This window comes from Ambystoma mexicanum, chromosome 4p, assembly GCF_040938575.1.
Source record: "Ambystoma mexicanum isolate Mex_15411 chromosome 4p, UKY_AmexF1_1, whole genome shotgun sequence".
Taxonomy (NCBI): domain Eukaryota; kingdom Metazoa; phylum Chordata; class Amphibia; order Caudata; family Ambystomatidae; genus Ambystoma; species Ambystoma mexicanum.
This window is the reverse complement of record NC_090927.1, coordinates 1,171,120,781-1,171,144,221: the sequence shown is the minus strand read 5'-3', so window position 1 is coordinate 1,171,144,221 and position 23,441 is coordinate 1,171,120,781. Positions and strand designations below refer to the sequence as shown.

Below are 23,441 nucleotides of genomic sequence, written 5' to 3'. Positions count from 1 at the left end.
CACTGCAAAAATACACGTTACCGCTCTGTGAATCAGTGTGTTTGTTGGCAGTGCAAAGTGACCTTGCACCAGTGCAAATTGACTTTGCACTGCCCTAAAAGTTACATGAACCCAGTCCTAGGTCCCGATTCATGAAACTTTTAGCCCAATGCAAAGTGACTTTGCATTGCCAACAAACAGCCTAATTCACATGGCGGTGCAACCAATATTTTTGCAGTGCAAAGTGATTTTGCACTGGTACAAAATAAAATGCAAAGTCAATTTGCACTGCAAAAATACACATTACCGCTCTGTGAATCAGCGTGTTTGTTGGCAGTGCAAAGTGACCTTGCACCAGTGCACTGCCCTTAAAGTTACATGAACCGGGCCCTAGGGCCCGATTCATGAAATGTGCACTGCAATGCAAAGTGACTTTGCACTTCCAACAAACACACTGATTGACAGAGCCGTGCACAGTGACTTTCCATGAATCAGGCCCTTAGCTTTGACACTTAGTGACTGGAAAACCTTTGCCTTTAGGGGTGGATGAAATTACCACGGGTACAGTGAAATTGGCACATTCCGCCTAAAAGTTCACTTTGCTGGTTCCATTAGAAAAGTGACTCCACACATCAGAACCACGGTGCACAAAACCCTAAAAATTCACATTGTGCTTGCAAATGTCTTGCAGTTTCATGCTTTCTGAGTAATTTAAGCTGCAAAATCGTGAATATACTTGGAGGAATTAAAACACAGAGATTAAATGTACTCCAGGCTTTAAGTGAGCCAGGGCTGGGGGAAAGCCTAGGCAGCCTTCAAAAAGTGTTCCTCATCTGGGGCTATGACAGGACTGCCATGCTTGTCACTTAAGCTTTTCTGGTCACTCAAGCCTTTTCGGGTAGGTCTGATTCAGGTGGAGAGGCGGCACATTGTTATAATGTATTTTTTTGCACCTGCCTCTATTTTTGTTTATTGATCCGATGCACCCAGCCACCTCTCTATTGTTTCTTACTCCGAGGTTTCCGACCCCTGCAGGCAGCCCTTTCACTAGATAGCTAGATAGCAGTGACCATGGTTGGGGAGATGCTTTCAGTGTGTGGACACCACAGATCAAGAACAAAAGGAGAGGTGGGTGCAGCAAAATGAATGCTAGCAATTCGCACACCTCTCCCATTGACAAAAAAAGGTTCTGCCACCTCTTGTCCATCGCCTCCCACTTCTTAGGCCCTGCACCATTGTCAGAGCCCTCCTCGATTTCTCATCCTACTTAAAGCACTGGGTACATGCAAATGAGGAGGGTTTAAGTGCCTCCCCCTACCCCCATATTAAAAATAATAAAAAAGTTCACTGGTATCCAATGAAACCACTATCTGTTTTAAATATCCAGGGCCTGATATAACAATGCCTCCTTACTAGATGTTCATGCCACCTAGGGTGCTGCTAAAATTCTGTGACTCTCAGAACCCGAGCCTAAAGGGGTTACATCTGTGCAGTGAGGCAACATCCCATCACAGAAACGTCCCCAGTTATATTTTCCCTCCATTGTTTCTGCATGGTCGGCCACCAGCCGTGTGTTGCTAGGTCTGGAAAAGATCTGGGGCTACGCTAATGCCGGGACGATTAGGACTCGGGGCTAGCTAGCCATTTGGTTGTAGCCCCTGAGCTTCTATCCGTGGCTACAACCAAAAGACCTGGGCTATAGCCCCCTCACCCCCTACGCCCCAGCGACGCCTCTGTCGGCCATGCTTTGCCCATGAGAGTTACTGTGGATTTCCTCAGGGTTAGTACTCTTGCGGTTGCGCCCTAGAGATCTTCTACTTGTACTTGTCCATCTGGAGCAGGCTTTGTTTTCTTCTTTTCGGCCAAGAATGACACGGATGGCTGTGGTGTACGCCAGCACCGCAAAGCATGAGGAATTTTGCCTCTGCAATCTCCAAGCTCTGAACAAAATGCTGCCGCTTCAGGCCATCAAACCACGGCAATCGTATTGTTTAGTCATAAGTCTGGGCCTAATTGGATGATCAACGTAATGGTATTCTGGGCATCTGCATCTCGTAACCGGATTAGGTCTTCAGGGATCTGCAACCTGTGGCTGTGCTGACGATTTGGACTACAACTCCCCTGATCCCCTCACCTGTGACTAATGTGGCTAGTGCAGCCGGGAGTTGCAGTCCAAAACGTCTGGAGAGCCAATGCTTGCAGACCCCTGCCTTCCTCAATCCCAATAAACCCTCACATGTAAAGAAACCCAGGTTGTCATTTTACTTCAGAAGTGAAATGACCTACAGGCACAAGCCGTTCAGTGTTGCCCTTTCTCGACACTACTGGCGTAAAGTCTCCAAAATATCCTCCCCTACCTTACTAAGCCGACTCTTCTGGCATGTCTAACAGAGGTACTTCCGACTGTCATTCGAGTGCACAAAACCCACTTGGCAACCAATTGCACAGAAATAGCACATGTTCTAGAATCCCTGCCTGCTGCCAACCACCAGCACTTAAATCTAAATCACAACGCTTTAGTCTCGGGAGGATAGCTCAGTGGCAACATGCTCACCTTGGAAACAAGATGACAGAGAACAACATTGGTTCGATTCCCGGGACCCCGCTTAGCAACCTCTGGGTATTAAGTGCGTTATAAATAACATATCATTTAATAAGCCGGCCAAACCGCCCCCCTTCTAGGTCTTTTCTTCTCCTACTCCCCCTACCTGTATCCTGCCCCCTATCTATAACTCCCAGAGGGCATGCCATGGCCATACATTCTTTTGGAATCCTAAGGAATCGCTCCACCCGCTTTACATGTGTTTCCCCACATGTTAAGCCTTTGGGCAACAAGGCTTTCGAAATGATGGACACATCCTGGACGAGGCCTTCGTGCCAGACTGTATTTAGCACCAGTCACTTTGTTTTCTGTTCTTCACAAAGATTTGGATTTTGCACAGTGTCTACTTTTAGACACATATGTTTTAATAGGGTATGAGTTTCTCGTTGGGCTGTGGGGGGTGAGTATGAGTGCGGGTATGTTCTGTTTTTTTTTTTTTTTTTAGGGTTTTACGTGCCGGCACATGGATATATCGAGAGGTTGATGTATTTGTTGGACACGTCAGTGTTATTAATCTTTTGCACTTTTTTGTCATTCTGGGATACATTATTAACATAGCACTTTCATGATTTTCGAAAGTATTTGCTTGTCTAGACTGTTCTTTCTTATGCGTTTGAAAATTGTTTCCAGTAGGCGTCCAATCTATCCCAACCTTGTTTGACATCACATCTTCTTCTGTAGCAACACTCAGCAGAAATGCATTTATCTGATACTGTATCTTCGACGGGTTGTTGTCCCTCAGGTACTTCCTCGCTCTCTTTCTGGGAGAGGCGCCCCGCCATCAGAGCCTTGCACATTGGTACTCATTCCGCAGAAGCGCACACTCAGGCTGGACCAGGCCCTTGTGGCTGCTGGCTACTAGTGGTACCCTCATTTAGAAAAGCTAAATAAAAAATAAAGGCATAAGGTTAGGTTTTTTCTAGCTAGTGACCAGGGCTAGGCCTTTTCTGGATAACCCAGATCTTCTGAAGAAGGCACCACAAGGTCTTGTGAACGGGAAGATGAAACCATGTCGCGCAACATGGCTCCTGGCCCAGTTCAGCTTCAAGGGATCTGATCGGTGGCTTTGAACCACTGAGGCAATGTTCGCTTCTGGGATGGAAAGCTGATGAAATCCCCATCAACTTTCCATAAGGTATTTAATGTATTTCCCCATGACGGTCCATGGGCATCATCTAAGCTTATCCTTAGGGAATCCCCATCTAGGATATTTATTTATTTATTTATTTATTTATTTATATTTGTAATATAACGTGTCACATGCTCGAGGGCCTCAGAGCACACAAATGAAAAATACAAGACAGACAAGAACAAATGAGGATAGGAGCATGGGGTTCGGGGTCAGGGGAGCAGAACAGAGCAACAGAATGCAGGAACGAGTTAATCCGGGGGAAGGTTGAAGAGATAGGTATTTAGCCTTTTTTTAAATTCCGTCATCGTGGGAGTAGCTTTGAGGCTATACCAAAGTTAATTCCAGGCAATATGAGGCTGAACCCTGGGTATCACGCGGCAGAATGGAGAAGTGGTCAGCAAACCGTACACAGTACTAACTATTTAAAAATGCACATAACGCACAGAAATGTCCCTAAATATGTTCAGTGATCTTCTCATTTTGGTCAACAATAGATTATAGAAAAGTTGAGTCGGTCATGCTGGGATTCAAGCCTGTGTTCTAAAGTTCTCTGAGCGGGCACTCAGCCCACTAAGCTACCCTGCCGGCATAACGAAAGTTAATTTATTGGCCTCGGATAGGTATCAGATGGGACATTCTGAAACAGCTTGGCATCGAGAACAGAAACAATGCCCACTCCATCTACCCACATATTTTGATAGTGGAATTCACTGAAGATTTAAGTTGGCAGAGTGGAGCTGACGTCCTGGCACACCCAGGGCAATATTTGCTGATTTGCAGCCAGGCTGTTAACACACTAAGGGGGGTGGGAGGGGTAGCCAGGATTGTCTAACAAGTGGAGCTTGAAGCCAATGTAGTTGGGCACAACACAGTTATTATTAACATCTGTATATGCCCATACTGCGCTGCTGAGTGGGCATTTACAGATTTTGGGTGGGCCTTGTCCACTCTGGGCCTACCCTGTCTACGCCTGGGGTGAGGGGGGGCACTGGAATTGTGACAGGGCTCCCTTCTCCACTGTTAGACCGTGCACTTTTCTGAGTTAGAAAAGCAACTGGCATGTTGCCTCTCTTGGCACTATGTGCAAGCAAGCCTGCTGCGTTCTGTGCTGCCTGAAGTATTCCCTCGCAGCAAGCGTTAGAAACTTTACAACTGTGCTAGATGATTTAGCCAGACACTCAAAGTATTTTTTTCTGGCACTGGCGTGGTGATCGTCCAACAATGAGGTTAGAAGCTGGGAAACAAGTTTAATAACGTGATGACATCAGTTTGCTGGACAGAGACAGTCATGTTGTCTCCCTCTGGACCAGGTCCACTAACTAAGCTGCAGGGTGAGTGGCCACCAACATAGCAAACCATGTGATGCATCTCCATTTCGTTTCCATCCAGTAAATCCTCCGGTCTCCCACAATGATAAAATAATTGCAGCCCTGACGTAATCCTTGTGACTTAACACAGCAGCAAAACCACACAGCTGACTCTTAGCCAGTTAAAAAGAGGGATGTGTTTAACGATCTTTTTGTATCAGAATGATCAGTGATGTTGTCAGTGATCAACCCCACATCCCTCGTACACCAGAAGGGATCCGAACAGATTGTAATACAAGTGAATTATAAGACCTCCTTGTCCAATTTTGGTAACGTGGACGGAACGGCAGGCTTATCTCTGTGAGGTCCTGGATCGTTGGTTAGTTGCAACACAGCAAAAATACAAATATTACCCAATGATGAAAGGGACTGTCCAGTCAAGGTTGTATAAAAATGTTTATAGTTTATTATTACTACAACAGACAGTTCTAGCACTCTCTGCATCTGAAGACCGAGTCCCGGAGGTCCGGACCTGCTCCCTAATGCTGCTGGAGCACCTTCAAATACCCGCAACACAGTCCAATCCTTGGCCGTGTCAGTAGACTCTCTGAGGCAGCCTGGAGGACCGACGATGCAAGTTGCTGGATTACCCGACTTATGTTAAACAGGCACTGGTGTGCCAAACCTGCTATACATGCGCCATTTCCGGCCTGTTTTTTTTCCCACGGCGTACATGCGCCGGGAACATTGTTTATCTACTATGCCACGATACCTGCCCTTTGCGTGTCCTGCCATTCATATCCAGTTCTGCTAATCTCTTAAAGACCATCATGTCGGACGGGGACTTTTCAGCCTACAGTGCTGCCGCAACACCAGGATCCTCCCCGTCTACGCCTGCTGATGCGCTCTCCTGACATGCAAGCTCCCCTCTTGGCCCTGTGGACACCAGTTATTTTGGTGTCAGGTGGGTGAGGTGGATTCTTGATTTGTATGTGTACATCCATAAGCACCTCATAAGAACGTCAAATATGAGTGTCACATATTCCAAACGACCAGCACATGGTGGAACAATGGACAATTTCATGATACACCAACGCACGTGTGTTAAACAGTGCAATGTCCATCTATTTTCAAACAAAGAAGCTCTAACATTCCAAGAGATTTCCGGGTGTGAGTCATCAGCGTTCCTCAAAAAAACTACAAAAGAAATCATGCGCATTAGATGAAATATCGATCCTTGATCGCACTGCCGACGTCGACCTTCAAGTAGAAACCACGGAAAAATTCAAATTCTCATCAGTGACCCCAGTACCTATACATCAAATGACCACAACACTTACTCTGGACGAAGCTTCGGCAAACAAGTGCTACAGATGCGGATATGATTTTCTGCCCGAGGGGTCATACCCTGCCATCGGACCATTAGGCACTATTGTCATGAATTGAGAGGAGCAAAATCCTCTAATTTCATTACCAGTGAAAAATAACGTTCCCAAACACTAATGTTCTCCTGATAGAGATACAAGTGAGGACTTACTCACCAGAAGGCAAGAAAGAAAAGTGAGAACATACTCGCCCGAACACGAGAAAGAAACATCACACCAGCATGGCCAGTCTCCTAATCTCCATTCCACGCAGGCAGCTCCATTACTTCAAGTCCAAATCCCCTTTCATTCGGGGCCCCGATTCATCCTTCTGCGCCAACAGATAACAAGGTTATGTGTGTTGTCTTTGAAAATAGAAAGGTCGTTGTGTATAATCGCATTGTGCTCCTTGATATCGACGATGATCCCATTCAGTTTCTGATAGACATCGGGCCAATGGTAAATGTCATAGGGGCTGAGGAATATGCCACATTTCCGCAACCCCATGTCTGCACCTTTTACTTGCCAACAAAGTAATCCCCATTGCCTTGTGTGGATATGTTTTCCGACAAATGTGCTTGTAAAACTCACCTTGTCACCATACACCATGCAGAACCTACGCGTAAAGTGGGTGCATTCTCAACTTCATAGCAGGCCTTCAAATGAGACATAATCACATTTTCTTCCACGTGATGAAGACCTTGCTGCTGTGACCAAAACTAACACATTCTTTCCATCTTTGTTTCATGGAATAAGGAAGCTACACAACTGCCAAGTACAGCTGCACACTGACACCAACCTAAAACCCACTGCTCAATACAATTGCGGCGTTCCTTCAACGCACAAGATCAGGTTGAAGATGTGTTGCACCTTTTATTTGAACAGCGCATTATTTAACAAGCTGTAGGGTCCATGCCCTGAGTCTCTCAAAAAGTACTCGTACCAAAAACAGGGTTTGAACAAACATATTTGCATCTGGGTAGACAGGCAGAGTCCAAACCAGGCAACACCATTCAGTACAGATAACAGACAAGACCCACCTTCTTAACAGAGCGACAACATTCTCAAAATGAAACCTAAAGAAAGGCTACCACCAACTGGAACTGGCCCTTGTCAAAAAATACATCATAACCTTTACCACACATCCTGGCTATCGTTACAGGTGTGTCATATCCCCAGATGCTGAGATATTTCAGGAAGGAAATCAGAGAGTGATACCACACATTCCTAAGTCCGTTAGTTGCAGTCACAACATACTCATGTGTGCGAAATCACAGAAAGAACATGACAGAATGCATCATAGGGGCTGCATGACCTTTGACCATGCTTACCTCACCATGAACCTTGAGAAATGAGAATTTGGGAAATGTACCCTGACATTCTTTGGCCACCTCTTCTTGGAGAAAGGAGTTGGACCTGACCCTGAAAAGGTAACGGCGTTGATGACCATGCCTCATCCTCAAAATGTAAATGAAAATGTACACTCCTTTTTGGGGATGGTCAGTTACCATATTCAGGACTTTTGCTATGATCGCTGCCCCTCTTTGCCATCTGACCAAACAAGGGCAGGAGTTCATCAGGTCCTCTGAATATCCCAATGCCTTTGATGAGATCAAGCATCGTACTGCCTTGTCAGTCTGTATTTCTTATTTTGCCCTGTATCGTGGTGGATGCCAGCCCGTAGGCTCACACGGGGCAAACCTTGCACAGTACAGACAGTATTCTAGTTCACGCAGATGCATAGTGTCTTAAGCTAGCAGAGGTTTAACAACAATAGAACAGGGATACTCACAAGCAGAAAAAGAAAGCCTAACAGTTGTCTGGGCCTGTAAACATGTTCACTTGTTTTTATTTGGAAATCATTTCACAGTGATCCCTGATCAGCAGGTGCTCCCAACTATTTACGGAAATCTATTAAGCTCCCGTTCCTCCATAAAAAGCCAGATGGCAATTACGTTTACTGGACTATAGATTCAATATAATACACAAACCGCGGAAAGATGCCAATCCAGCTGGTTTTTATCTCTCACCGCCCTTTGCCCACACTTGAAGTGCCAGCATCTCTCACCTACTATGTCATCAAATTCATCTTAAAACAAGCGAAATCGGAACTATTACCAAGTTCAGTGTCATCATGGAGGGGCTCAAGTCATGCAAATGGAAACATGGCAAAAGCCTAGCCAAGGAAACGTCAGGCATGGACCAGCATTTTCTGCAAGGACTATTACTTGCAAAAGATGAGCTCTCCATGGCTACTGCTACCATACCATTAAAGAACAGCAAGATAGTATTCTTTTGTCACTACAGAAAACAAAGTAGTGAAAACTGCTCTCAAGGTACACAGAGGAATAGTGCTTACCAAAATACTGCTTTCGCGAAAGATCATATCGGCCCCCTTACCCATTTCTGTTGGGCTCCCCACTTCAATGACCAAGAGGAAATTCAAGTAGGACCCCCCTTTCCCTTGATTTGGAGATGTGAGGACCTCTCCACCTTCTCCCGCCTCTATTCAAGCCTCTTCTATTGACCATGCCTTTTCTGACTTTCACTCAAGGCTGTCTTTGATCATCACTATTCTGTGCGCCCCTTCCTATCTCCGTCCTCAGCCCTGGGCCACCTCTAGGATCCAGTCCCTCAAAGCAAACATGAGTCGGGACCTTTGTCACTGGTGCAAACCACTGGCCCGCACCCTACTCCTAGCCTATACAATTTCCGTTGCTACCTTGACCTCTGCACTGAACTCTGCCATATTCTCCTACTTCTCACACCCAATCTCCTCCCTTTGCAATGACCCCAGCTAACTTTCCTCTACCCTCCCATTCTGCTAATGGCCTTGCTCACTACTTATCCTCCGAAATCTCTACAATTTACGAAACTTTCACAGCCCTATTCACTTTCCCAACCCACCTTCCTCCTGTCCACCACCTCACGCCTGCCCCTACAACTTTTTGAACACTTCACTCCTACCTCTCCTACCTACAGCCCCTTCTACTTTTAAACACTTCACTCCTACCTCGCCTACCTACATCTTCATCCATGGCAGCTTAATGAAAAGGCTTGCTTCTATGCACTCTAGGAAACCCCTTCTGTGATGAAGCCTACACTTATCTCTGCCTTTCCCTAATCAAAATGGAGAAGAAACCTAATCTTGCAAGTGATGCAGAAGGTAAAGTTCATAAGAGTTTAACAGCCCGTGCTCATTAGCCCGAGGCTCGTCTCACTCGCGCCTACATAATCGATATACTTGTGTGATAACACGGACCAGGTGCCCAAATGTTGTATGCTAGAAGAGCACACCTGTCTGTAAATATTCAACTAAAGCAGTAAGGATCTTTCCTCATACTTTGATACCAGCATGCCGATCAAAGGGCACCACACTCTCCCTGACCTTCTTGTGAAACCGGGCGTCAAATCTCCCACGTGTGCCACTTCCAACGGCAAGACAGCTCTTTACAGGAGCACGTTACCTGTATTGTGATTGGCTGCATTGCAAAAACTTGGGTTTCACTAGTTGCGTAACGCATAATGAATGATGCGCCCCTAATGCACAAATTTGTGAAGGGTCCTAGGCGCCAGGATACATGCACAGATTATGGCTGGTATCGGGACCCCTTCACCACAAGAACCTCCGGTATGTCCATTATGCTCCTGAATTGTAGGTACCCTAGTCGATAACTGTGCCGAGCGGTGCAAAGATTGATGGTAGTTTTAGTCTTGGTAAATTGCACAAGACAGTAATGCACCTGGTGGTGATTAATGGTGTCGGGATCCCGGATTTAAGTTTTACAGTATTTATGAAAAGTATACCTGTAAACAAGAAAAAATGACACCAATTATCATGAATGGGAATAGTAACCATATTATAATATACTTTCAAATAATTTAGAGAAGTTTTATACTATTTTTAAAATGCATGTTTATATAAAATAGTGATATCAAATTCAGGTAAAATCTCTTTCAAATTGCAAAATAATGTATAATTCAAAGAAATAAGAAACATATAATGCATTTTTAAGGCAGTTTACATGCTTTTAAACTTTTGTAAAAATATACATAAATGTTTATAAGAGAAAATGAATACGGCACTATAAAATTATGACATCGAGGAAGGACTCTGCTTTTTGACCCAGAAAATGGGAAAATGCAGTCAGATTCTCAGGAATTCCACAATCAATACATATGTGAAATATTTCGAGGGATGCATTTCCTATTTGTTGGTCCTTCTGAACATGGATCCTTATCTTTCTGTTTGGTGATTCGACCAGCTTGCCCTAATGACATGCACATTTGTTGCATATGCATTGACAGCGCATATCCTTGGATTTTAATGTAAGAATTCAAAGTATACAGTCGCTTAACAAGCCCAGCCCCATTACTCATACATTTGCCTCATGGAAATTCACAGTGGAAATCTGGAAAACCTAACTACATTTTTCCTTTGTGGTTGATAGACAAGGCCAGGCCTGGAATCAATGCAGTGTTCTGAACCACTTGTCTTGAAAATTAAGCAAAAAAGGAAGAAGTATTGAGATCACACCAGGATGACAATCATTTTTTAGTGGGTTGTTTTGTACCAGGTGCCTTGTTTCTTGAAGGTTTTGTCAAGCTACACCCGATACTGACCTGAATTGTGTTGTTTGCTAAATGCAAATAGGGCATTGTGTTTTTCTGGTTTCACCATAGCTCAGGAGCACCTCAACAATCTTCTGTCTTTACTGATCTGGCACACTAGTGAGGGGATTTGAAATATAAGTATTTATAGATAGAACTGATGCATACATTTTTGTAAGACCGGAAGACTTAAAATAACGGAGAGAGGGGAGGTAGAGAAGACCTGAGACAGAACTTCCATATCCCTGAGAGAACCTTGGCTTATTGAAAGCCAGTTCCTAGCGGATGAACAGGATTACAGTCAGACAAACGAAAAGACTTCTGAGAAAGCCATTTTTTTGCCCCAAAGTTGACAATTGCCATAGCAACGGCACACGTATATGATTGCAAGGGAAAGGTACGTAACGTTTGTGAAAACATGAAAAAAAAGAAAAATGGAGATGGATCCCCCATTAATGTAAATTGAAACAAAAAGCTCTGAATCAAAAAAGGTCAGCCTTTGCTCATTTTCAGGGAGCCGTGAAAAATGATCAATTCACTTCCTCTGACATACAACCGATGACCCGCCATTTCAAGTGGGATCGTTTTACTTTTTGAAAAGACTTTGTGAGAATTCCATTAACCTACCACAACCTTATTTTAAGTGTGTCACAGGGCCCACCTATGCATACCCCTGCATTTTACAAGGTCTTTTCAGCATAGCGCACAGAAAGATAAACTGACCTCCGTTATCTTTAATCCATGACGCAGTCTTTTTCTGCCCTGTCTGCCTACGATGCTCTTGAAGGCTCCTACATCACGGTTTCAATGATCCTAATATTTTCCGCCACTGGATTAAAACACCCCATCTGAGAAAATCCTAGACTTTCCCCCCATTTCACAGATAGACACTGGCCATGCTGGCTGAAAGTAGCTGCCAAGGAACTGCTTGAATTGCTCACATTGTCAGCAGGGAGAATACGAAAGTTGTGTCATGCCGCATAGAACACCCAGGTTTGTCCTTAGGTTTCCACTCTGGGGCTTGTAGTACCGAAACGGGGGCTGGAAATATTAATCGGTGTGTTGGTGAAATACGCTATGCTGTACTATGGGAGGACAGAGAATGCTCCAATCTCCAAACATTACAATGGGTTATTTTCACAAAGGAGCCATAAAAGGCATAATTTAAAGTCCTCATGGATTACTCATTGTCAGTCTATTTTTGTCAGGCTTTGGCTTTTGAAATGGAAGTGATTCGTTCTCTTGGACTGTGATAGGTTAGTGCTGCGTCATACTACTGCAAGAGGCAATTGCCAAGACAAACCACTGAAAACAGGGCTAGTCCAAGTGATTGGGGGTGCTTAGGATACGAAAATCTCCTATAGATCACTTTAAAAAATGGTATTGTACTGATATGATAGGTTATTTATAACATGCTTAATACCCAGAGGTTTCTAAGCACAGACCCGGGAATCGAACCGGGTGTTTTCTTGCTTCCAAGACAAGCACGTTGCCCCTGGGCTATCCTCCCGAGACATCGGTTGCAGATTCTGGCACATTTAGGCTACGCCCCTGCCTAATGAAGTAACACAATCTAACAAACAAAGTGTACTGTCACGTAATGCACTCATTTAAACATGTAATTAGGTGTGCTGTACGCCAGATCTTACTGCTGTTGGCACACCTTCAATGAAGTCAAATAACTTTAACAAGAAATCAAATGAAACAATATTAAGATTCTTAATTTTTATTCTCAATATTAGAACATAAATGTCCCTCGCCGACACGTGTTTCGACCAAAATGGTCCTTATCAAGGCAAAACGTAGGTTAACAATTCTTCACCACAATCATACAGCATCATTGCCAAGCCTAATTCAAAGTAGAGAACCTCTTATTCTTAGAAACACTTGTCTTAATTGTCTTCAATAGAGACAATCAAGAGAGTTTGTTTGGCTTTGATTAGAAGTTGGTGAGTTTACCTTTTCCGGGAAGGAAGCAACTAATCTGGAGCAGTGCATCCTCACCAGGGGTGCAAGCTGTGGTCCATGGTGCCAGAGGCCACCAATATATTGAATAAACATAATGCATTTATTTATTATTTATTTAGTTTACTTGTGACACTCATGACATTGTATAAAATAAATGCAGTCCCCTAAAACAACACAATCAGACCAACCAATGTTAATCACAATATATGGGAGGGGGAAAAAACATCACAAATGTTCTATAGAAAATATACAGATACATTGTACTATTTAGGCCACCAATAACCTACAGTAAATTTCTGAGAATAACACTTTCATGATCTAAAATGCGAACAGTGTAGTAATATTATAGTAGGGAAATGTTATGCTTACTGGGTCGGTGGGATGCTGTATTGTGGTGTTTGGTACAACCTAACAGTGGCTTTCAAACACAGATTAAGGACTGGGCTATCACAAAAAAGAACAACATGTGCACTGGTTACCCATAAAAGCACACATTGAATTTAAAATGCTCACCGTTGCCCGCCGATGCCTCCACCTGAATGCCCCTGCTTACCTCACCCACTGCATTGCTGCCAAACCAGTGTCTCAGTGCCTCCGCTTCTCCTCCAGCTGTTTTCTGATCACATCGGAAATGGAAGCTTGTTCCTTCTCTTCCAAAATCTTTTATTAAAAACCTGGCTATTTAACACACATGTATAGCTGTATTACTATGCACACTGTTATGTACTTTTTCCTTTTTATGATATGATATGATATGATATGATATGATATGGCATTTATAACATGCTTGTACACAAGTGTTTCTAGGTGCGACAAGACAGGGAGGGGGAACAAGGGAGGACAAAACAACAATCTTACTAGGCCTTGTGTCATTCAGTTCGTGCAAGTGCAGGGAGGAGGTGCGGGGAGAAGTGCAAGGGAGGGGAAAGAGAGAAGTGCAGGTAACAAGTTCAGCCAACGGGTGTCTACGTGCTAGTAATCAGAGGATGCAGCCAGCGGGTGGCTAATAAGTGCAGAGAGTGGGTGGACTGTAGGGTTACAGATACAGACCAGTGCTAGGGGGGCCAAGAGGCAGTGCAAGGTGTAACTGGACATGCAGAGACCTGGTCCCAAGTTCAGATGTTGGCCAGGTAAGCCAGGTGCGTGGAACAGATGGGTCATCAGTATAGGAGAAGAAGAGAGAAGGTGGAAGCGAAGAGTAAGGCCTTGAGTTGCTTCCGGAACCGGAACTCTCAAGCTTGAGAGAGGTAGGGAGGCTGTTCCAGAGGGTGGCCCCAGCCGAAGAGAGAGATCTGCCCCAACTCTCAGCTTGGAAAAGCATCTGACCTACAGAGAGTTGGAGGTGGATGAACAGAGAACACGAGAAGGGTGATACTTAGGAAGAGAGCGTTGGAGGTAGTGTAGACCCAGGCCCCAGAAATCATTGTGGACAACGCAGAGGGTCTTGAACTTAATCCTTGCCGCCACTGGGAGCCAATGAAGAGATTTCAGAGCTGGAGAGATACGATCCCTGGGCTTGAGGCCAAGGACACGTCTCACAGTCCTGTTCTGGATGAGTTGTAGAGGTCGGAGAGCAGAGGCAGGAAGATTTAGAAAGAGGTTGTTGCAGTAGTCCTGCCTTGAAATGACCAGAGCTCTGGAGACAGTGAGCTTCTGGGGGAAGGAGAGGAAGGGAACAATACCGCTAAGGAGGTGCAGCTGATAGTTATGATTTTACAAATCCTGTACAAGCCCTGTGGTACCTCTGGGTCTGGGCGCTATACAAATGAAATAAATAAATGAAAAACATGATAGTCTGTCTGGCATGAAACACATAACTCATGCTAGTCAGTCAAAACGCTATTATGTTTTTACTGTTCATGACTTGCCTTTTTTATATGACATTTCTTACTCTATAAAGCTTGTCACTCACTACCCCATGAATCTTTCAGTATCTGTAGTTCAGAGGTTATCCTGCTATCCTTTTAATCATATCTACTCACGACAGTGGTCTGAGTAGTTCTAGCTATACTTTAAGTTTTTGAATTGCTGATGTCCTTTCCTTTAACGAGAATTCAGTAAAAGAAAGGACCTCAGCAGAAATGCTTGCTTGATTGGTTGATCCTTCCAAAGTACCTCCCCACTCTTATGGCAGCAACCAAAATTGTTGTGTTTGCTAGTGCTTGTTTTTCTCTTCTGTGGGTAACCCAGTGCTTATTGTTCACTCCCGCTTGCTGCACCCATTCACTTGTCTCCGTGTTAAGCCTTCATTCTTACTTCCCAGCCTAGGACTTTTAGAGACACTTCGCTTTACCCTATTTCTCGGCAGTCTTCGCACCGTTTATCTCATGACCTTTCTGCTACCTGAACTCAGATGTTCTTCATCCTTAAGCTAAACGATGAAAAACGGAAATTCATTTCTTCCCTTCATGCACCTCTTCTCCACGCCCACTTTCCTTTTGAACTTTTGTTGTTCTTTACTATGTTTCCCCCTTATGGTTTAACATATAAGGTCCTTTTCAAGGATATTAGAAGAGGAACACACCAAAGAGGCCCATGTTACATTTAAACCAACATTTTTTTTTTCAAATTGTGTCTGGACATTCAACCCAGCGGGTGCTGAAAATCAAAATGATTTAAAAGATTCAGACCTGCATTAAAGAGTCTCGAGTAGTTGAAAAACGCCTTTGGCTGGACTGAGATCTAGCGTTTAGCCACTCTTTCTGCTTTCTATGCACAGGGATCTCATTTAGGGGTCACGAGGGTTTGCACCTGTGACCCCTGAGGTCTCCCTTGCTACCCCTGTGGTCTAAAAAAAAGTTTAAACATTTTTTTTTTTTTTTAAAATTGGGGCTCCTGGGCTGTGGCAAGCAGCATGTGGTTCTGTGTTTTTTGAGTGGCTAGTTTTCTGATCGCTATAGCTGGTAAGATAGCTCAGTGGGTTGAGCGCTCGCTGTGGCAATGTGCGTCTGTTCTGCAGGTTGCAGGTTCAGCTCCTAGCAAGGTCAACTCAGTTTTTCATCCTGCTGAGGTTGATAAATGAGTACAAACACGGGTTGGATGCTATTGTATATATATTTGTTCTATATGAAACGCTTACGCGTAAGTGCTATATACTAACACATCATTATCGTTTGGCCTTGGACGTCTGCTTGCATTCACAGTAATTTGGCAAATGGGCCTGTATGCGCTGATATTAACAATACACATTGTGATCCATTTTTGTATGAAATGTATATCACTTTAGTGATATCGTAACCATATTTTTCGTAGTTTACTTAGAAACAATTCTATGTGATGCCAATTCCTGTTTTCTCAAGGGGTGAAAGGTCGTGTTCCATCGCTTCCCGTGATGTGACTTTGGGTGGGGTCAAATGACAGCACTTCCTATGATGTCATCAGAGCTCACGGGTCGTGTGATGTCACTTTCACTACCCCTGGTATTTTGGTGAAATGACGTCCCTGTCTGTGCGTTTATTTTGGTATCATTTTATATTATTTAGTTTTTCCTTCGTTTTAGATGATTTGATATTGATTGATTGTGTTTACACTGAACCGAAGTCCAACCAATTTCTAAGGAGGTTCGGCCATCTTAGGAATTGGCTCAAACCCCAGGATGAGTTAACCCTATGGAGCTTCTGCTGAAGTGAACTGATATAATCCTTAAGCCCCGAGTGAAGCACATTTAGGCTAAAAAGGAGGACCACCACATGTAACTGTTTCGTCTATTAATCATTTGGGGTTTTTTATTTGAAAATATGTCATATGTTCCTTTACCTTTCTTCTGGGAACACTCTTTCCTCTTTTGTCTTCTGAATGTGTATTCTGTGGGCAGGAAAATAGTTCTGATCTCGCTCAGTAACCTAGGCTTTTGGACTATTTTATTCCTTCTTGGCTTGCCCCTTTCATTTGTTTTTCCATTTACCTCTGCCTTCAATGTTAGTGTCATTTAGGAACCCGTTGTTGCCTTCTCTTCATAAATGTACATTTTCTTGTATCTGCTCCTTCCAACATTGTAATGTGTGCACACCTCCCCCCAATTATCCTCTCTTTAATAGTCTATCATCTCGACTATTGCCCGCACTGTTTATTGAGCTGCCCTCCCGGGCACTGCCCCCCTTTCAAAGCTGGCATTTGCATTCTCTGCCACCTTCCCTTTGCTTCACATAATCCTCTGCAAATACATTCCTTGTGTTAATCCTTGTTCGCTTTTACTGTAAAAAGAAATGCCTTCTTTGCATGTTCTTTAACTTTGGTGATGCCTCCTTTCTTCCTCTTCACTCTTCTTGTTGTACATTTCGATTGTTCACTGAAGTTGTCCTTGCACCCCCGTGCCCCTTTGCGCATTTTGCTTTTCAACTTAAATGTCCAACCACTATGACATTCTTCTCTTGGATATCCATTTGTTGGCCACACATCAAATCTCCAAATATCTTCTAACAATGACTCCATTCACTGAAGCCTACCACCCCTCCACAGAACCTGTACATAAGTCTAATGTTTCATGAGACCATCTGATTGTAACATACAATAATAATCATACATGCACAGTTACATTCAAAAGCCCGAATCTAAGGCTCCGAAGTGCCATCTGTATGCCACACTTCTCACTATTACTGTTAAAACAGAAGAAATAATTGAAACGCTATTGTCGCCTCAAGTAGCAATATTTTTGAGGTCGTCCGCAAGCATGCCAAGGGACAGTGGCACACGTAGCATCTATATCCAAAGGCATTTGTAAGGTGAGGTGCCCGTTGTTGTGACCCTTTCTCCAGGGTTACATGGTGGCCATGTGGCCCGGGCAGGGGTGTTGCTATGTCTGTAAAAAGACATGGGGCTATGCTAATGTTGGAACTGTCGGGACTGGGGGCTAGCTAGTCTTTTGGTTGTAGTTCCTGGGATTCTATCCGGGGCTACAATCAAAAGACCAGGGCCTATAGCCCCCTAATCCCCCCCTAACAACGCCTCTGGGCCCGGGAAGGCCCCAGGATCAGAACTGACAGTAGTAAATAATCGGAGACGAGCCTGGTTACAAATGCAACTGTTTTTATTGTCCCTCTCGAATCTTCTGTTCTTCCCGGGCTCTTGTAGCCCCTCCTCTTCCTTTTCACGCTGTGCCGAGTCCTTCATTCTGTCCTTAAGGTCGTGCCTTCATTTAAGGTGGTCTGCTTAAGTTCACTCTACAACACCCGGCAACTGCTGAACTAAGTATGAAAACCATGCCTAACCAAAGGCTGGTTTACACCCCAAACTGATGATGCCAGTCTCACAGAAGGTCACTGTACGAGTCGAGCTGCATGGACATGGTTTGCACAACAAACCCTTCAACCTCGTCAGCCATTTTACAAAGTTAGGTTTACAACAAGGCCATAACAGCGCTCTTCCGTTCACCGAGAAGCATCCCTTCCATTGTTGATTCAATGGTGGAAGCTGTTATTAGAGGGGATAAGCAGGTGCCACATCATGGGAAGACCGTGCGACTTTGCGGTCAAAGGAGGAGCAGGTGGAACGGATCACGTAACCTCAGGAGTGATCACGGAGGAGGGTGGGCACAGGTGTATCACATTTGAAACGCCGAGTTGCTTAGGAATCACATCACACTCTTTCTTTATATCTCTGATTTTCTCTCTAAAGAAACGTATTAACCCATTGTGGAAAGGTTGAGATCTGGGGCACACGTCAAAGGACCACGCAGGTGGATGGCGTTTGGCCACGTTTTGAGAGGACCGACACTGTTCCACACTTTGTGTTTAATGATTTTTTAAATTGTTTTTTTTAATTCATTTTGCTGCACCCACTTGAAGTGGTCACTGCTGCGGCCAGGAATCAGACCAAGGTCTTGCAACTTTGAGGTGAGACGCTTATCCACAAGACCACACAAATCACATGCCATGGAGCAGTACAATATCCATCGTGCTATTATTCTGCCAAACAGGAAATGTTTTATTACAAGATCTTAGATCTAAAACGTGCATCCGGAAAAATCTGTAGCCTAGCAAATACTTATTTGTCCTGTACTATTTCTTCAATTGAGAAAGACAAGTTCAATGAAATTTGCATGTTTCACTATAGGATATATTCACTTCCTGTGACGTAACGTCCCAATTACTGTGTCAGAGTCCACACACTTTTTTTTAGGCCTCGGACCCTGTTGACATGCTACCCCATCTAACCAAGAGACACCTTGATTTAGCCATTAGCTAAGAAAATAGGCACCAAAGTTTGGTGTAATTTTAGCATACAGTCCTCCACTGACCTTTGTGTGCACATGTTTCAATTTTGGTTGACCATGTTGTTGAAGGGAACAATGGGCCTCGTTATGAGACTGGCCAAGTACAGGTGTGCCGGTGGGGCATCTGTACTAGCTCCGGCAAGGATCTTCCTATGGGACTCCATGAATGGGGATTAACACCGTCACTTCGGCACTCGTAGTCGAGTGGTAATGCTGCTGGACGAGTGTGGGAAACGGTAATAACATTTACTGGTATCCTGGCAGTTCTACCGCCAGGATACCGGCAACCTTATAATGAGGCCCGATGTGTGAACAGCATGGATTAATACAATGAGGCTGTGAGCAGGCTGGTTAGGCAGCCTGATCTGAAAACTATGCAATTATTGTAATTAGAAATGTTCCAGTCTGCTATCTACCGTGCTCTTAGAATAAGATCCAAGCCAGCTGGACGACGGCCGAGACCGCTAGACTCAACCAGGCCCACAAGGCTTTCGGGATGGAAGCCAAGAAAGGACATGTTTTGTAAAAGCCATCTTCAGGAACTCCCACCGGTGTGAGCATCCCACCCATTTTCCTATGAGGTTTAATAAATAATAATGAGTTACGTTACATATTTGGAATGATTGCCTAGGAACTGCCCTGCCAAACTGTAGCACTGGCGCCACTCGCTTGTGTAAAACATTACAATATGGGAGAGTAAATACAATGGCAAAGATATCAGTGAATCGGGACAGGATAGTTTAAATCATGGACTGGTAAATGTATTGTTATCGTGTGTGTATGTGGTACGCGTACGTGTGTGTGTGTGTGTGTGTGTGTGTGCGCGTGTGTGCTTTGTTTTGCGCTTTTAGGGTCAAGTCAGCACAGTATGAGTTTTGGTATCCAAACCCATTCTTGTGGGCCCATCTGAGAAAGTGTGATGGTGTTTATGAAGGATACAGCTTTGATCCTACCCCTATTCCAGTCAACTTTAAACCACTACAGCATTAAAATGCCACTCAGCTGCACACCACTTATTGTGGCCTAATGAACACAAAACCCCACAAAAGATCCAGTCCGTTAGAAGGAAAGCAGGCCGTGCGGCAAAGCAGCGTTTGTCATTGGACTGTATAGTTAGTATGAAAAAGGCAAATGAAAACCCTTGTACAAAGGGTTAAAAAGACATAGGGCCTCATTATATGTTTGGCGGTAGCCTTAAACCGGCAGGCTGCCACCAAACTTCCAAAAAATTCCAGCACCCACGAATGGGCAATCACTGGGTCATTACGGCCCTGCTGGACCCGGTAATTGCCCATTTGCGGGCACCCGAAGGGAATGCTCCCCATTCCCATTGAGCCTGATACGGCTCAATGGGAATGGGAAGGTCGGATGCATCGCCACCATTCAGAATCCGACATGCTGTGCTCACGGGTGCCGCTCTGCCCGCCAGGTCAGACCAGGGGGGCAGAAAGGCATCTGCGAGCACAACTCGTAGTTTGCTGGTGCAGGAACTACGGTACCAGCAAGCTAACCGGTACCGTAGTTTCCAGACCAGCCAACTTTTAATGAGGCCCATAGTATCATTTAGTGCTACTTCATGCTAGTGAGTACAAGGGCAGGAACCCGACCAGAGGAATGCACTGGTTGGCCAGCATCCGTGCAGCGTTCCATCTAAATAGATCAACATTCAGTCAATCAATCTTAACTGGATAATTAGAGATTAAAGAAACATTTAACAACATAGAGTAAAGATAAAGAAATACATTAAAAGTTCTGAATTGACCTCATAAAACATTTACATAAATTGCGTTAAACCGCCATTGAAACAATTCTGGATAAGGTACACCACAAATTAATTTACTAAAAAAACACACGCTTTAACTAAAAGCATTTTCAATAATGGAGGCTCCACCAGACAATATAAGCAGTCAGTTTGGTTCAAGGCTTTCGCCGATGAGTGTAATACCATAAAGCATGCAGCAGGCTATGGTGAGTAAATTACAGAGCCTCCACTATTAAGCCAATCTTTACCTGTCTTAGTCTGGACTTTAATCCAGCTCTTCTCAATTTGAGGAGTTGGGGCAGAGAGTCAGGAAGTGGACCATTGTCTCGACTTTCCCCCATCTCACCAGCCAAGGTAGTCTGGCTCCTCGAAGTTTCTACATCGGCCGGACTGTGCTAAGGCAGGCAGCTGCAACAGCCTGGGCATGCCAACACTGACCAAGCCCTTCTATCAAAGAGCCAAGCTAAGTAGGGTTCCATGCACTCTGTCTCTGTCTCTTTAGAGCTACAGTTTTAACAGGAACATTGTGCTCCTCCCACCCTTCCAGCTGAAGTTCTGCCTTCTGTACCCACAGCTGTTTCCTTAGGATCAGAATTGCATCTTTGGTGAGGGATTAAGAGTGCATGCAGCATTCTCAAGGCCCCTGCTTAGACAAGGCATTCTTATTTATTTATTTATGCGTGTATGTATTTATTTATTTATTTGTTTGTTTATTTGGTATAATATAGCCTGTTATGGCTTTATATACAGCAATTGAAACTAAAACTAAAATAGAAAATAAAACAACAAGCCATACAAACATAGCTGAATTCATTAAAATCGTCATAATAATTTAAATATTTGCTCAGCAGAATGTTATCAAATAAAAAATGAACATCACATCATTACCGTTATAAAATTCCTTCCAGAAAGTCAAAACTTCCATATTATCTAAATGCCGGTTGCAGGCCAGAAATGTCTTTTTTCTAATTACAACCAAGCTTTCACATTCGAAAATTAAGTGTTTGGTTGAGTTGAGAGCCAGATCCCTACATAGTCTACACAAGCGTAATTCTCTACTTAAGCCTTTTCGTCCTCCCATGACTTCAAGTGAGGAGGCGACATTGAATTTAATCCCATGTATTCTCGTATCTTAAATTCAAATTGATGCTTATGTAAAGATCGACGAGTATCAGTAGGCAAGATGGTAGCCGGACCGCTGTTCGGGGCAGGTACCTTTGTGATACTCTCCATGTCTTCAACGAACACTACCATTAAATGTGTTGCCAAAGTAGTCCAATGAGAGTGGTCGATATCTAATGTGTTCGGCGGGAATAGTAGGGTATGTAATAGCAAGTTGTCCCCATTATTGAGATCTTCCACAATGCTCCCAAAAACCCTCCCACTGGAAGTCACATATCTGCCAGATTATCATTGACCTTTTGCAAGTTTAAGGGGTCCAACTAATTCTGTTCTTGCTCATACTTAGGAAGCTTTATCTAGAACCCTCTTCCTAGATCAGGGGACCAGGAATATTGTGCAAGCATTGGATCATTGCAATAGAACCGAAAATGGAGGCACGGTTTTCTCAGTGGCGAAGTATCTACATAGAGCATGGCTGAAGAGAATGGATTTCCTCAAGCTAGTGGTATGAGTTTCACTTTGCCACTCACACTGGGTTGTAAGCTATGATGTGATGTGGGAACCTTTATGTTACTTTGAGTATCTACAGTAGTTGTTATGGTTACTGTAGTACACAATCGGATTTACTGTTTCTCCCACCCAGGGGCGTTGCTGGGGGGTGGCTAACGGGGCTATAGCCCCTGATCTTTTGGTTGTAGCCCCGGATAGAATCTCAGGAGCTACAGCCAAAAGACTAGCTAGCCCCTAGTCCCGACAGCTCCGACATCAGCATAGCCCCGGGTCTTTTCCAGACCTAGCAACTCCCCTGCTCCCACCCTTTTATGAAGTAAGGTGCTATGGATGGTTAATGAACGTACTGCATACTTTTTTATATAGGCTGCTTTCCTGTGTATAATCAATGTTACCATTTTATTCATTTAACCTTGTTTGTTCTACCATGTGTTATTGCTTGAATCGTGCATTTGTACATGCTTGTTGTATGGATTTTACTCTGAAATAAACATATTAAGAGAGAGAAAATGTGCCCCCAACAAGACAGAGCTTTGTACCAGCAAACTTTGTCTTGCTCGACTTCCGTTCCGGCCCAAATTTGGTTCCCCTTCTTATGGTGGTGGTTTGAGTTTATGTCTCATCTCTCCCTCGATGATGAACCTAACAATAATTTCTTCTCATCAATGATTAGACTGGTAGGCACTGGCATGAATTTCGCGATCGAGAAGAACGGAAGGCCAAGTAAGGTTGAGGATTTCCATCACAAAGGAACTGCACCACTTTTAGGGGGTGGACAAACACAGGAGCACATCCAAATCTAGTGGTCGGGCAGGTGATACATTCCATCAGGAGGTATTTGATTCATATGCATGCATTTGGGTCTCCTTTGAA

At 44.1% G+C, this 23,441-nt stretch overlaps 1 protein-coding gene across 4 annotated transcripts in view; it reads left to right on the top strand.

The window, feature by feature from the left end:
• Positions 1-23,441, top strand: part of ADGRG6 (adhesion G protein-coupled receptor G6) — a 606,009-nt gene that overhangs the window by 280,537 nt on the left and 302,031 nt on the right. The gene's annotated exons all lie outside the window — the stretch shown is intronic.